Genomic DNA, 14,045 nt, shown 5'->3' on the forward strand with positions numbered 1-14,045 from the left:
CTGTCAGGCTGCATCTCTGTCTGGTATGGGGGGGCTACTGCACAGGACCAAAAGAAGCTGCAGAAGGTTGTAAATCTAGTCAGCTCCATCTTGGGTACTAGCCTACAAAATACCCAGGATATCTTCAGGGAGCGGTGTCTCAGAAAGGCAGCATCCATTATTAAGGATCTCCAGCACCCAAGGCATGCCCTTTTCTCACTGGCAGGAGGTACAGAAGCCTGAAGGCACACACTCAGCGATTCAGGAACAGCTTCTTCCCCTCTGCCATCCAATTCCTAAATGGACATTGAACCCTTGGACTCTATCTCATTTTTAAAAATATTTAGTATTTCTGTTTTTACATGTTTTTTAAAATCTATTCAGTATATGTACCGTATACTGTAATTGATTTGCTTATTTATTTGTTATTATTATTATTTCATTTATTATCTTTTCTGTTGCATTGAAGTGCTGCCGCTAAGTTAACAAATTTCACGTCACGTGCTGGTGATAATAAACCTGATTCTGATTCAAGGGTGATTGTAGATACAGATACAGTATGGACACTTAAAAAGACTCTCAGATTGGCACATTGATGAAAAGAAAAATGGAGGGTTATGGAGGAGAGAAGGTTTAGATTGATCTTTTAGGTTAAAAGGTCAACATTCTATGTTCAGAAATCTGACGGCAGAGGGAAAGAAGCTGTTTCTGAATCAGTGAATATGTGTCTTCACACTCCTGTACCTCCTCCCTGATGGTAGTAATGAGAAGAGGGCATGCTGAGAGCCTTACTGATGGATGTTGTGTTCGTGAGGTGCCAGATCTTGAAGATGCCCTCGATGGTGGGGAGGGTGGTACCCATGATGGATTTGGCTGGGTCTACAGCCTCTGTTCGTTCCTGGGCATTGGAGCCTCCACACCAGGCTGTGATGTAACCTGTCAGAGTGCTCTCTACCATATATGCATAGCAATTTCTAAGAGTCTTGGTGACATACAAAATCTCCTCAAACACAACAGATTGTGCTGAGGCTGGAAATCCAGAGCAACACACACAACAAATACATTTGACATTTCAGGATGAGGCCTGAAGTGTCGACTGTTCATTCCTCTCCAAAGTTGCTGTCTGGCTTGTTGAGTTCCTCCACCATTTTGTTTGTGTCCTCAGCTCCTCTAAAATAGACTTTTACCTGTACTGTGTATTCTCCAAGTAAAATTCTAAACCACAAACATCAGCGGGATTTTTAACCCATTTAATTTTTCAATTTATAGCTCATGCTTTCTGCATTAAAAAATCTGAGTACGTAATCACTTTGAGTCTTCTTAGTAACTTGAGAAATTATCGGCCTGCTCTGGCGTGCTGGGCCTGTCCCTCTGCTGTGACATGAGTAATGCACAATGCAGACAGAGGCATAATCCACGTCTGACTGCCACATTAACCCTTTAGTTCTCACTTTCTCAGAGATACACCCCATGTGGAGCACCTTCCCACCCCTTCCCACCTCCCCCAACACTGAACACCTGCTCGTTTTCATTTTAAACCGTTAGGATGAAGGTTGGTTGAGGAACAGTTATTACCCTACAACCATCAGGCTCCTCATAGAATCATAGAAAAGTACAGCATAGAAACAGGCCCCTCAGACCATCTAGTCCATGCTGACCTGCACTGGGACCATAGCCCTCAGTATCCCCACTTCACTCACTTCAGTTCGGGGCTGATTTCACAACCTATGGGCTCATTTTCAAGGACTCTGCAACTTATGTTCTCAGTTTTATTTATTACTAGTTGTTTTTTGTGTATGCACCATTTATCTTCTTTTGCAGGTTGATAGATTGTGTTTGTATTTTTCCACTGATTCCATTGTATTTCTTTGTATTTTCTATGAATGCCTGCAAGAAAATGAATTTCAGGGTTGTGCAGTATATGGGGACATACATGTACTTTGTAAGGCTTCGGGAGTAAACTCAGAGGAAGAAATCCGGAACTGGGGTCCCTAAGGCAGTTTGATGTTGTTTACAACTTCACTCTGGCAGCCTCTGTGACAACACTGGTGCCAAGCTGTATTGGCACTTACCCTTCCCTTGGACTACATCAGTGACGTGGAGAGGGGGAATCCACTGCATGGACAATAGCTGGTTCTTCAAATCTTCCTGCCCAGGCTTGTGCCCTGGAGAGGACACAGTCCACCAGAGGCGCAAACCCACGATCCCCTGGGATTGACAGCTGCCTACTACTACTGCATGTGCTTTGATAATAACTTTACTTTGAACTTTGAACGGTCTTCAAGTGGAAATGTTAACCCAAATGGTTCAAATGTTTTAATTTAATATCAGAGAATGTAACCTGAAATTCTTACTCTTCACAGAGACATCCACAAACCAAGAACCCCAAAAAAATGAATGATAGTAAGATCAGAACCACAAAGCCCCCCTTACCCCTCCCATGCACAAGCTGCAGCAGAAGCATTGACCCAGCCAACACCACCCCCCCACCATGCAAGCACCAGCAAACACCCCCAAAGAGACATTGGTCCAGAGCCAATCAAAAACCACAGCACCTCGGTATTTCAGACAAGCTCCACTCACCATCCAAAGAGAGAGAGAAAGATTCTTTCCTTTTTCTGTACATGGTGCCTCACCTCCTGAGAGTTCCATGGAATTACAAAGGGATGCAGCATGCAATCTGGCCCTTCTGCTGCCTCTTTACATCGATCCCAATTTTTCACTTTCCCACATTCCTTTCAAATCTCCCCCTCACCTGGACACTGGGGAGAATGGATGTGCTTTGGCCAAACCTTCAGTGCTGAACTCCCTCCGCGTCAGAGGGATTTCTATCATGGAATCACAGAGCACTACTGAACAGAATCGGGCCCTGCAATCCATCTGGTCTGTGCTAGCCTGGTCTTCTGCCTACTCCCTTTGACTTGCACCTGGATCATGGCTCTCCATACCCCTCCCATCCATGTATTTCTCCAGACATCTTAAATGTTGAAATCGAATCCACTGGTAGCTCGTTTCACACTCTCCCCCTCTTCAATATTTCACCTTTTACCCTTAACCTGTGACCTCTAGATCATCACCCAACCTCAGTGGAAACAGCCTGCTTGCATTTACCCTGTCTATACCCCTTACAATGTACACCTTTATCATTCTCCTGTGCTCCAGGGAATGAAGTCGTAAGCTATTTAATCTTCCCCTGTATCTCAGGTCCTCAAGTCCTGACACCATTCTTGTAAATTTTCTCTGTACTCTTTCAACCTTATTTACATTTTTCCTGTAGTTGGTGATCAAAACTGCACACAGTTCTCCAAATTAGGCCTCACCAATGTCTTGTACGACTTCAACATAACATCCCATCTCCTGTACTCAATACACTGATTTCTGAAGGCCAATGTACCGACTCTTTCTACCTGTGAAGCCACAATGACCTGTATTTTCACTCCGGCTGTTCTACTACACTCCTCCATGCCCTGCTGTTCACTGTGTAACCCCGAGAGATTCTGTAAACGCTGGAAGTCCAGAGCAACACCCACAAAATGCTGGAGCAACTCAGCAGGTCAGGCAGCATCGATGGTAATAAGTTAACAGCCGATATTTCGGGCTGAGGCCCTTCACCTGGACTGGAAAGGAAGGTGGAAGGTGCCAGAATTGGGAGGGGGCGTGGAAGGAGGAGACTATCTGGAAGGTGATCGGTGAAGCCAGGTGGATAGGTAAAGGGCTGGAGATGAAGAAATTTGATAGGAGAGGAGAGTGGATCTTAGGAGAAAGGGAAGGAGGAGGCTTCCCACAAGGAAGTGATAGGCTCCTACCCTGGTTGGGCCTCTCAAAGTGTACCATTCCACACTTATCTGCATTAAATTTCATCTGCCATTTTTTCAAACCATTTTGCTAGAGGTAGCTGTTATGTACAGTGGGCCTCCTCTCCACCCCCTCGCACGCCCCCCCCCATTCCAGGGGACGTCTGTCGAAGTGAAGCTAGGATTTTTAGATCCATGGATCTGTTGTATTGTAACTCCTCTCCACCCTCTCCCCCCTGCTCCAGGGGACGTCTGTTGAGGTGAAGCTAGGATTTTTAGATCCATGGATCTGTTGTATTGTAACTCCTCTCCACCCTCTCCCCCCTGCTCCAGGGGACATCTGTTGAGGTGAAGCTAGGATTTTTAGATCCATGGATCTGTTGTATTGTAACTCCTCTCCACCCTCTCCCCCCTGCTCCAGGGGACATCTGTTGAGGTGAAGCTAGGATCTTTAGATCCATGGATCTGTTGTATTGTAACTCCTCTCCACACCCTCCCCCCTGCTCCAGGGGACGTCTGTTGAGGTGAAGCTAGGATTTTTAGATCCATGGATCTGTTGTATTGTCAAAATTTTGATGACACACACGCCCACAGAACTATTTTTTTCTGAGCTCTTGACACTCATTATTAAAATAGGAATTAATACAAAAAGCCAAGAATAATTTTTAGACTTCACACCGTTCCCCTGAATCAACTCCCAAACATGTAATTAAATTCTGTGGTTATTTTGGAATAGATTTGGAACTTGAAGCATTGAATATGTAAATGCAGAGCTGAGTAACAGCTGGTGTTCTGATGAAGTTCCTGCCTGTGATTTACAAATTCTACAGAGAGGACAAATAATCTCATTGAGATGTATAGAATTCTTCCTGGCTTCGCAGTCAGGGTGGAGAGATGATGTTGCCTGTGCCTTGGACGTCCAGAGCAGGAGACACTGGCTCGCAATAGTGGGTTGGCCATGCAGGACAGTGTGTCTTCACAGATTCAGCATCAGGTTTAACATATTGTGAAATTTGTTGTTTTGTGCCAGCAGTGCATTGCAATGTACAATTAAAAACTATAAATTACAATATGTAATATATATAACATTGAATTAAATAAGTTGTGCAAAAAGAGAGCAAAGAAAAAGAATACTGAGGTAGTGTTCATGGGTTCATTGTCCATTCAGAGATCTGAAGGTGGAGGGAAAAGAGTCTGTTCCTGAAACATTGGGTGTGTGTCTTCAGGCTCCTGTACCTCCTCTCTGATAGTAACAATAAGAAGGGGGCTTGTCCCATGAGAATTTTTCTCAGGGTGGAAATGGCTAATATGAGGGGGAATAACTGTAGGAAAGTATTTGGGGGCAAGAATGTCAGAAGCAGATTTTTTGCACAGAGTGGTGAGTGCGTGGGACATTCTGATGGGGTTGGCGGTCGAGGGAAAATAAATAAATGGTAGCGTAGTAGTTAGTGTAACACTACTCCAGTGCCAACGACCTGGCTTCGCTTCAACTGCTTCTGTAAGGAGTTGGCGCATTATCCTGTGACCACATGGGTTTCCTCTGGGTGCTCCAGTTTGGGGATCGCTGTCCCTAAGGAGTTTGCACGTTTTCCTGTGACCGTGTGGGTTTCCTCCCACATTGAGAAGATGTACAGGTTGGCAGGTTGATTGGTTACAGGGTGTAATTTGGTGAAGTAGGCTCGTCGGGATGGAAAGACCTGTTAACATGTTGTATCTCTATATAAATAACAAATAAATAAATCAATTCACCATGACTCGATGGGCTGAATGGCCTGATTCTGTTCATTATGGACTTCCGTCAGCGCTCATCTATTCCGCACCCGACTATTTGAAATCTCTGCCTTTGACCCCTCTCTGGAGGGAACAACTGGATGATCCTACCCGCTCCCCAGTAGAGTTCTGCACCTTAATTAAATCTCCCTCTGCCTTCCCTGTTTCAAAGTAAAACAAGATGCCCTATCTTTCCTCTACAATCACCCAGAGCCAGTGATGTCCTGATAACCCCCTGCACCCTCCCCAGTGCACTCACATCCTTCAGTAGTCAGGATAATGAAAACCTCCCGGCCTCTCCTTCACATCTGCTGACTCAAATAGTTGTAAATGACTTAACAGCATTTTTTTTAAAAACAGAGACATTAAAAAGTTATTAAAATTGAAATAAATCATTTTTAAAAAGTTAGAAAGTATTAATTTTTTAAGAAAGAGAAAAGTTAATTAAAATATCTGTAACTCTAATAAATAATTAAAGATGTCAAGCTAATTCAGGGCAGTGTAATAATGGTAACTTACATTTCCTGACTCTAGATCCAAGACTTTAGAGCAGGGGATCCCAACCTTCTTAATGCCATGGAACCATTAACCGAAGGGTCCGGGGACACCAGGTTGGCAACCCCTGCTCCAGAATTACATAGAACTTACACCATGGAACAGCACAGAACAGGAACAGGCTATTCAGCCCCCAATGTCTGTGCTATCCATGATGGAATTAAACTAATTCTATATGATCTACATCCCTCCATTCCCATCTGTTCTTGTATCTGTCTATTCTTCAAGGTTCCCATTATTTCTATTTCCACCACCGGTCCGGGCAAATACCATTCCTTATGTAAAAAACATGCCTCCTAAATCTCCTTCATGCTTCTCCCGGTTCACAGTAAACTTACTTCCCTTGGAAACTAACTCTTCCTACCCTATCTGTACATCTTATAACTTTATATTTTTCTGTTAGGTCACCTTTCAACCAGAGATAACAGTCCACATTTGTCTAACATCTCCTTGTAGTTAATACTCTGCAATCCAGTCAGGATCCCAAGCTCTTCTTCACCCTCTTCAAAGTCTTCACATTCTTCTTGAAATCCTCTAATTCCACCTGCCTTGCCTGTAATACGTCTTGCTTTGAACTACATACCCTTCAAACCATCCATTGAGAATCGTCCTGGTTAGCAATCTGGCTCTATTGGACTCAGTTGACCTAACCTCCACGTTCCCCTCAATTGCTCTACCTGCTGACCCTTTGTCCCTGGGACTCCATTCCCAATCCCATTACTCCCCCGACCTGAATCCATCAGCCCATCATCTCCCTTTCATCTCATTCCACTTGTCATCTACCTGTCTCACCCCTTCCTCTTGCTTTTATAACCTGACGTTCTCATTCTCAACCCAAAACATCAACCATCCCTTTCCTTCCACGGACACTGTCTGACCTGCTGAGTTCCCGATTCAATTACCCGCAGTCTCCTGTGTCTCCATTCCTTCTGAAACTGTCTCTCACCTCACCATCTCCTCACTAACAGGTCTTTGCTAAACTGGAGGGTAAAGAGAAATAAAAGACTCCCTTTCCACCCCACCCTGACCTGCTAGCCCACCTCAGGTATCCCCCTTCAACAAGTACTGGATCTTTATCCCCGGAAGTCGTTTGTCAATGGAAGGGATGTATGGGGAGGATGGCAAGACATTGAGATTCTGGGGTGCCAACAGGGATGATGTTAACAACTAAAGGTTGGGATTTCTATAGCACCTTCCTGCAACTTCAGGCAATGCAAGGAACAACCAAGGAGACTTTTCTGAAGACTAGGCTTGGTTGTACACAGCAAGATCTGATAAAAAGATATAGGGGATATGTCAAGAGGTAGGCTTTTTTTTAACGCAGAGTGGTAGGTGCATGGAATCTGCTAACAGGCAGATACATTGGGGACAGTTAAGGGATGCTTGGATAGGCACGTGGATGATAGAAAAATGGAAAGTCATGTAGGAGGGAAGAGTTAGATTAATCTTAGAGTAGATTAAAATGTTGGCACAACATTGTGTGCCGAAGGGCTAGTATCGTGTTGTAATGTTCTATGTTCTATAAAGCAAAGTAAATGATTTGCTTGGAGTGATTCTGATTAAGGAGCAGGTCCTCGATGAAAAACAGATGAGATCACCATTGTCCCATTTTCTATCTGTGGGATCTCACTGTATATACATTGATAGCTGCCAACTCTATATTGCACAGTAACCACACTTCAAAAGTACACCGGCAGATGCTGGAAATGCAGAGTAACACACACACACAAAATGCTGGAGGAACTCAGCAGGTCAGGCAGCCTCTATAGAGGGAAGAGATGGCCAATCCTTATGAAGGGTCTCAGCCTGAAACATCAACTGTTCATTTCCCTCCTTGTTGGATTAGACTATATATTGTTATTTGTTTCACAGTTTAACATTTTATGCCTGATTGTATTTTATATAATTACGTACAGTGTACACAGTACATATAATTCCCCTCGTGCTTTCTCTTTCTGGAAGCTTCTTTGGTATTGCATTATTTGAATAGGGACTATCTGATTGGTTAACAATTATCTATAAATTTGAATGGAATGTCTCTCATTTAAGGTATAAGAAGGCAGAGCACATTGGCTTCCGTCTTTTACTTCTCCTACTGGACTCTTGCTACTCTCCATTTCCCATTCCTTTGCATTTAGTAAAACAATTCAGTGAAGCAACAAGTTTTACGCCTCTTTCTTGAAAGAACCCGAGATCAAAACATCGGAAAACCAACACCATAGATGCTGCTTGACCTGCTGAGTTCCTCCAGCATTTTTATTTATTTACTTCCAGTTGCACTGCCCAGCAACCTGTGAAAACCCATATTTAACCCTTACCTAACAAGGGGCCATTTACAATAATCAATTAACTTGTCCGGTAGGTCTTTGGATGGAGTGAGGAAACCAGAGGGCCTGGAGTAAACCCACACATTCCATGAGGAGGATGTACAAACTCCTTACAGAGGATGCCGGGATTCAACTCTAAATTACAGACTGCCCTGAACTGTAACATCGTCATGCTAACCACTACTCTACAGTGGGTGGTGGGGTGGAGATACATCTCTACCAAAGGAGGTGTAAGGTGCTCCTTCCCTCAGCTAGCCTGCGGGTCACCCTTGGACAAGGAGCAGCACCTGCTTAGCCCCTGATCAGGGTCACGTAAAGCCATGGAGCAGGTGGTGGACGGTCGTACAAGCAGCTGGTGCAGATCACACGTCCTGGTTGTGCGACCACTGATGCCAGGCAGACAGTCTCTGACTGTCTGGGATAACCTGTCTTGTAAATACACTGGCTAGAAGAAGGCAATGGCTAACCACTTCTATAGAAAAATTTGCCAAAACAATAATGGTCATAGAAAGACCGTGATCAACCATGTCAAACGACACAGCACATAATGATGATGATGATGACCATAACCGCTCGGATTTTAAATCTTATCTCGCAGATTGGGGTGTCCTGAGGGTATGTAGGATGTTAGAGAAAGGCAGTTCTTTCTTTCATTCATATTTGGAGGACCCTTTCTGTAGCCTTATTGTGCTCAGTTCTAGTCACCTCACTACAGGAAGGACGTGGAAACCATAGGAAGGGTGCAGAGGAGATTTACAAGGATGTTGCCTGGATTGGGAAGCATGCATTATGAGAATAGGTTGAGTGAACTCGGCTTTTTCTCCTTGGAGTGACAGAGGTTGAGAGGTGACCTGATAGAGGTGTATAAGATGATGAGAGGCATTGATCGTGTGGCTAGTGAGAGGCTTTTTCCCAGGACTGAAATGGCTGCCACAAGAGGGCACAGGTTTAAGGTGCTGGGGAGTAGGTACAGAGGAGATGTCAGGGGTAAGTTTTTTATGCAGAGAGTGGTGAGTGCATGGAATGGGCTGCCAGCGATGGTGGAGGCGGATACAATAGGGTCTTTTAAGAGACTTTTGGATAGGTACATGGGGCTTAGAAAAATAGAGGGCTATGGGTAACTCTCGGTAATTTCTAAGGCAAGGACGTGTTCAGCACAGCTTTGTGGGCCGAAGGGCCTGAATTGTGTGTAGGTTTTCTATGTTTCTATGTTTTTTAGCCTGGACAGGTCAGAAATACATGACCTCCTGTTGTGACGGCATTTCTGTCGACACTGCTTGACCTGTCACACAAATGCTGGCCCACAATTTTGAACTTCGAGGTGTGGCGTGATGATCTTTCTGTGGATCAGAGCACTTCTCAGGCCTTTCCCTGTGAACCCACCTGCTATGATCCTCCTGTATTCATGGCTTGGCTGGTTCTACCTTCTCAGGCATTCTCACTGTTTACGTTTGGCTTCTAGGCATAAGAGCTTTGTGAATTAACAATGGAGATTGAAGTGCTAATTCATTCATTGACTGTGAGAGAATTGTGTTTCCTTAATTCTGACTTTCACACTGTACACCAAAGAGACTGCTATACTCGCCCACAGTTCCCATTTCAAGATGGGTGTGATATTCTGGAATCGCTCAAACAGGGTATGGGTTTGACTAGTCCCCTCTCACCACTTCTCTTCTCCTCTCCTGCCCATCTCCTCCCTCTAGTGCCCCTCCTCCTTCCCCTTTTCCCATGGTCCACTCCCCTCTCCTATCAGATTCTTTCTTCTTCAGCTCTTTACCTTTTCCACCTATCACCTCCCAGCTTCCTACTTACACTTACTTCCCCCCTCACCTGACATCACCTATCACCTGTCAGCTTTTACTCAAATCCAATACCTTCTTATTCTGGCTTCTGCCCCCTTCCTTTCCAGTCCCGAAGAAGGGTCTCAGCCCAAAAAGTCGACTGTTTATTCATTTCCATAGATGCTGCCTGACCTGCTGAGTTCCTCCAACATTTTGTGTGTGTTGCTCTGGATTTCCAGCATCTGCAGAATCTCTTGTGTTATTACCGTGGCTGTGGCTGTCAGCAGTTCCAGGACACCAGTCTTTTTAATTCTCATCCACACCGCTACACTGACCTCTCTATCCTCGGTCTCCTCCATTGCTAGAAGCACCAAGTTCTCCAATTAAAAGCAACCTCTATTTCCTCTCTCTCCTCCTGATCCACTGAACCCATCGCAGCCCACTTCACCTTATTTCTAATCCCTCCACCACCCACTACATCTACCCATCACCCACCCACCCACCCACACACACGCCCACTGGTCCTGTCCCCCTGCCCTCCCCATCTCTGTTACATGGTTCCATGCTCCATCCTCCAGTCCCCTGGCATGGTGAGATGGACTCCTGACCTCACAATCTACTATACCTCATCATGCCCTCGCCCTGCACTATCTCTGTAACAATTCATTTTATTCGTTTCCCTTGTTCTACCTCCATGCACTGTTGTAATGAATTGATCTGTGTACTAGATGGCATGCAAAACAGTTTTCACTGTACCTTGGTGTACAAGATAATGAGAGACATTGATCGTGTGGATAGTCAGGGGCTTTTCCCCAGGGCTGACATGTCTAGCACGAGAGGGCATAGTTTTAAGGTGCTTGGAAGTAGGTACAGAGGAGATGTCAGGGTTAAGTTTTTTACGCAGAGAGTGGTGAGTGCGTGGAATGGGCTGCCGGCGGCAGTGGTGGAGGCAGAAATGATAGGGTCTTTTAAGAGACTCCTGGATGGATACATGGAGCTTAGAAAAATAGAGGGCTATGGGTCAGCCTAGGTAGCTCTAAGGTAAGGACATGTTCGGCACAGCTTTGTGGGCTGAAGGGCCTGTATCCTGCTGTAGGTTTTCTATGTTTCTATACGACAATAACAAACCAATTATTTATTTGAATGAAGTATTAAACTTAGTCTGGGTCTTAAACAGATGTTGAAGATTGTAGGCCTCAAGAATATAGAAGAGTATAGCACAGTGCAGGTCCTTTGGCCCAATGTGTTGTGTCTAACCTAATTTTAACACACTGAGCTGAGAGCTGGCAGATGAAGCTTAACTTGGAGAAGTGTGAAGTGATTCACTTTGGAAGGTCGAGCTTGAAGACAGAGTACAGGGTTAATGGCAGTATTCTTGGCAGTTGCTGCGTAAGTTGATAGTGTGGTTAAGAAGACATATGGTGTTTTGGCCTTCATTGAGTTCAAGAACTGTGAGCTAATATTGCAGCTCTATAAAACCCTGGTTAGACAAAACTTGAACTATTGAGCTCAATCTGTTTGCCTCCTGTGAGAATAATTTACCAATGTACCTGCCAGATTCCACCATCCTCAGCCCTTTGTTGCCTCCACCCATCACCACCCAACTGCTGATGGTATTTCTATCCTTCCCTCCTCAATCGACCAACCTGTCCTTCATCTATCATGCCTCATTCTCCCTCCTTCCCTCCTCAATTGACCTATCACCCCTCCTTACCTGGATCTATGTATCACATGTCTGCTCTTGCTCCACCTTCTTCCTTTATACCAGCTAACTCCCCCTCATCTTTCAGTGTTGTGTAAGGTGATGAACACTCAGTGACACTTTGTAAGACCATAAGATATAGGAGCAGAAGTAGGCCATTCAGCCCATCGAGTCTGCTCCGCCATTCAATCATGGGCTGATCCAATTCTTCCAGTCATCCCCACTCCTCTACCTTCTTCCCATTCCCTTTGATTCCCTGGCTAATCAAGAACCTATCTATCTCTGCCTTAAATGCACCCAATGACTTGGCCTCCACAGCCATTCGTGGCAAGAAATTCCACAGATTTATCACCCTCTGACTATAGTAATTTCTCCGCATCTCCATTCTAAATGGACGTCCTTCAATCCTCAAGTCGTACCCTCTTGTCCTAGACTCCCCTACCATGGGAAATAACTTTGCCATATCTAATCGCCTTTTAATATTTGGAATGTTTCTATGAGATCCCCCCTCATTCTCCTGAACTGCAGGGAATACAGCCCAAGAGCTGCCAGACATTCCTCATACAGTAACCCTTTCATTCATTTATGAGGTATACCTGCTCGTTACTGCAAATATCTAATCAGCCAAACATGTGGCAGCCATTCATTTGCATAAAGTCATGAAGGTGTGGTCAAGGGGTTCAGTTCAAACATCAGAATGGGTAAAAAATGTGATCTAAGTGACTTCAACTGTGGAATGATCATTGATTGTTGATGGTTTGAGTATCTCAGAAGCTGCTGATCACCTGGGATTTTCAGTCTCTAGAGTTTACAGAGAAGGGTGTGAAAAACAGAAAAACATCCAGTGACTGGCTTTCTGTGGGAGAAAATGCCTTATTAATGAGAGAGGGGTCAGAGGATAATGGCCAGAAGACCATGAACATACATGTAAAGTCAAACCATTGCATGCCATATTGTGAAGCGTCGACTGTTTATTCCTCTCCATAGATGCTGCCTGACCTCCTGAGTTCCTCCAACATTTTGTGCGTGTTGTTCTGAATTATCAGGTATCTTGGTGTAATGAGCTCTTCAGACCTGTGTGGGGCGCTGGAGAACACTGGGCGCTGAAGTTTTTCTGAGAACCTGAATGCGTTAATTGTTGTTTAACGAGTACTTTTAATTGTTTAGAGATCCTAGTGTTTTTCTTGAGAAATACGGACTCCTGGTGTTTTCTGTTTAAGCTTGTTGAGCTTATTTTGATGGACTTGGGGATTCTGTGTTACTTGTATTACTTGAGAGGATGACTGATTGGCGTTAATCGCAGGGTCCTAGTTTTGAGAATGTTACTTCTTGTGATGTTGCTCCGTCGAGCCACCATTGTCCTTTTGAAATTATAATGAATAAAGTCTGGTCACCAGCCCTATATTGAAGACTGTCTTTCCTCTGCACTTGGGTTCCGACATTGCTAGCTCACATTGTGACACAGTATCAAATTGTCTTTATTAATCATTCCTATAAAACAGACCACAATGTGTTACGAAACAAGAGCCTCTTTATAAGCGCAAGTTCTTAATGAGTTTTATAAAGTGTAACTAAAGTGAAACATAAAGGTGAGAGCATGACTCTTCTATGACGAAAGTCTAACCAGAACATTTACTGACTCGAGGAGCTGCGCATAGCCATGACCTGCTCTCCTTGCTGTGATGTTACCTCTCACGTGCTGATGAAGCCCAAGGCTTAATTTTTAATCATGCGCCCCTCGCTGTTCTGAATAATTTTCTGCGGTGACTCATTCCAGGAAGAGGCAGACTCTGTACACAGCAGGGACGGAGTCATTATAGCTTGGCTTCCTGTGAGGAGCCCGGCATTTGAGCAGATCATCAATTTCTGCCCTGCTTGCCGAGCATTACTGAGAAGCGTGGAGTGGTAGAAATTGAGCAAAAGAGCAGTCACTGTGTCCCCTTATGCAAACAAATAAAATTATTCAAGTAAAACGGGGAGAAAGATTCATAGTCACAGAGCACGACAGCACAGATAGATGCAACTTCAGGCGTCTGTCCTTTTCCTTTCCAATCCTGATGAAGGTCTCAGCCCAAAACGTTGACTGTTTATTCCTTTCGATAGATGCTGCCTGACCTGCTGAATTCCTTCAGAATTT

The sequence above is a fragment of the Mobula birostris genome, chromosome 2, assembly GCF_030028105.1.
Source record: "Mobula birostris isolate sMobBir1 chromosome 2, sMobBir1.hap1, whole genome shotgun sequence".
NCBI classification, from domain to species: Eukaryota; Metazoa; Chordata; class Chondrichthyes; order Myliobatiformes; family Myliobatidae; genus Mobula; species Mobula birostris.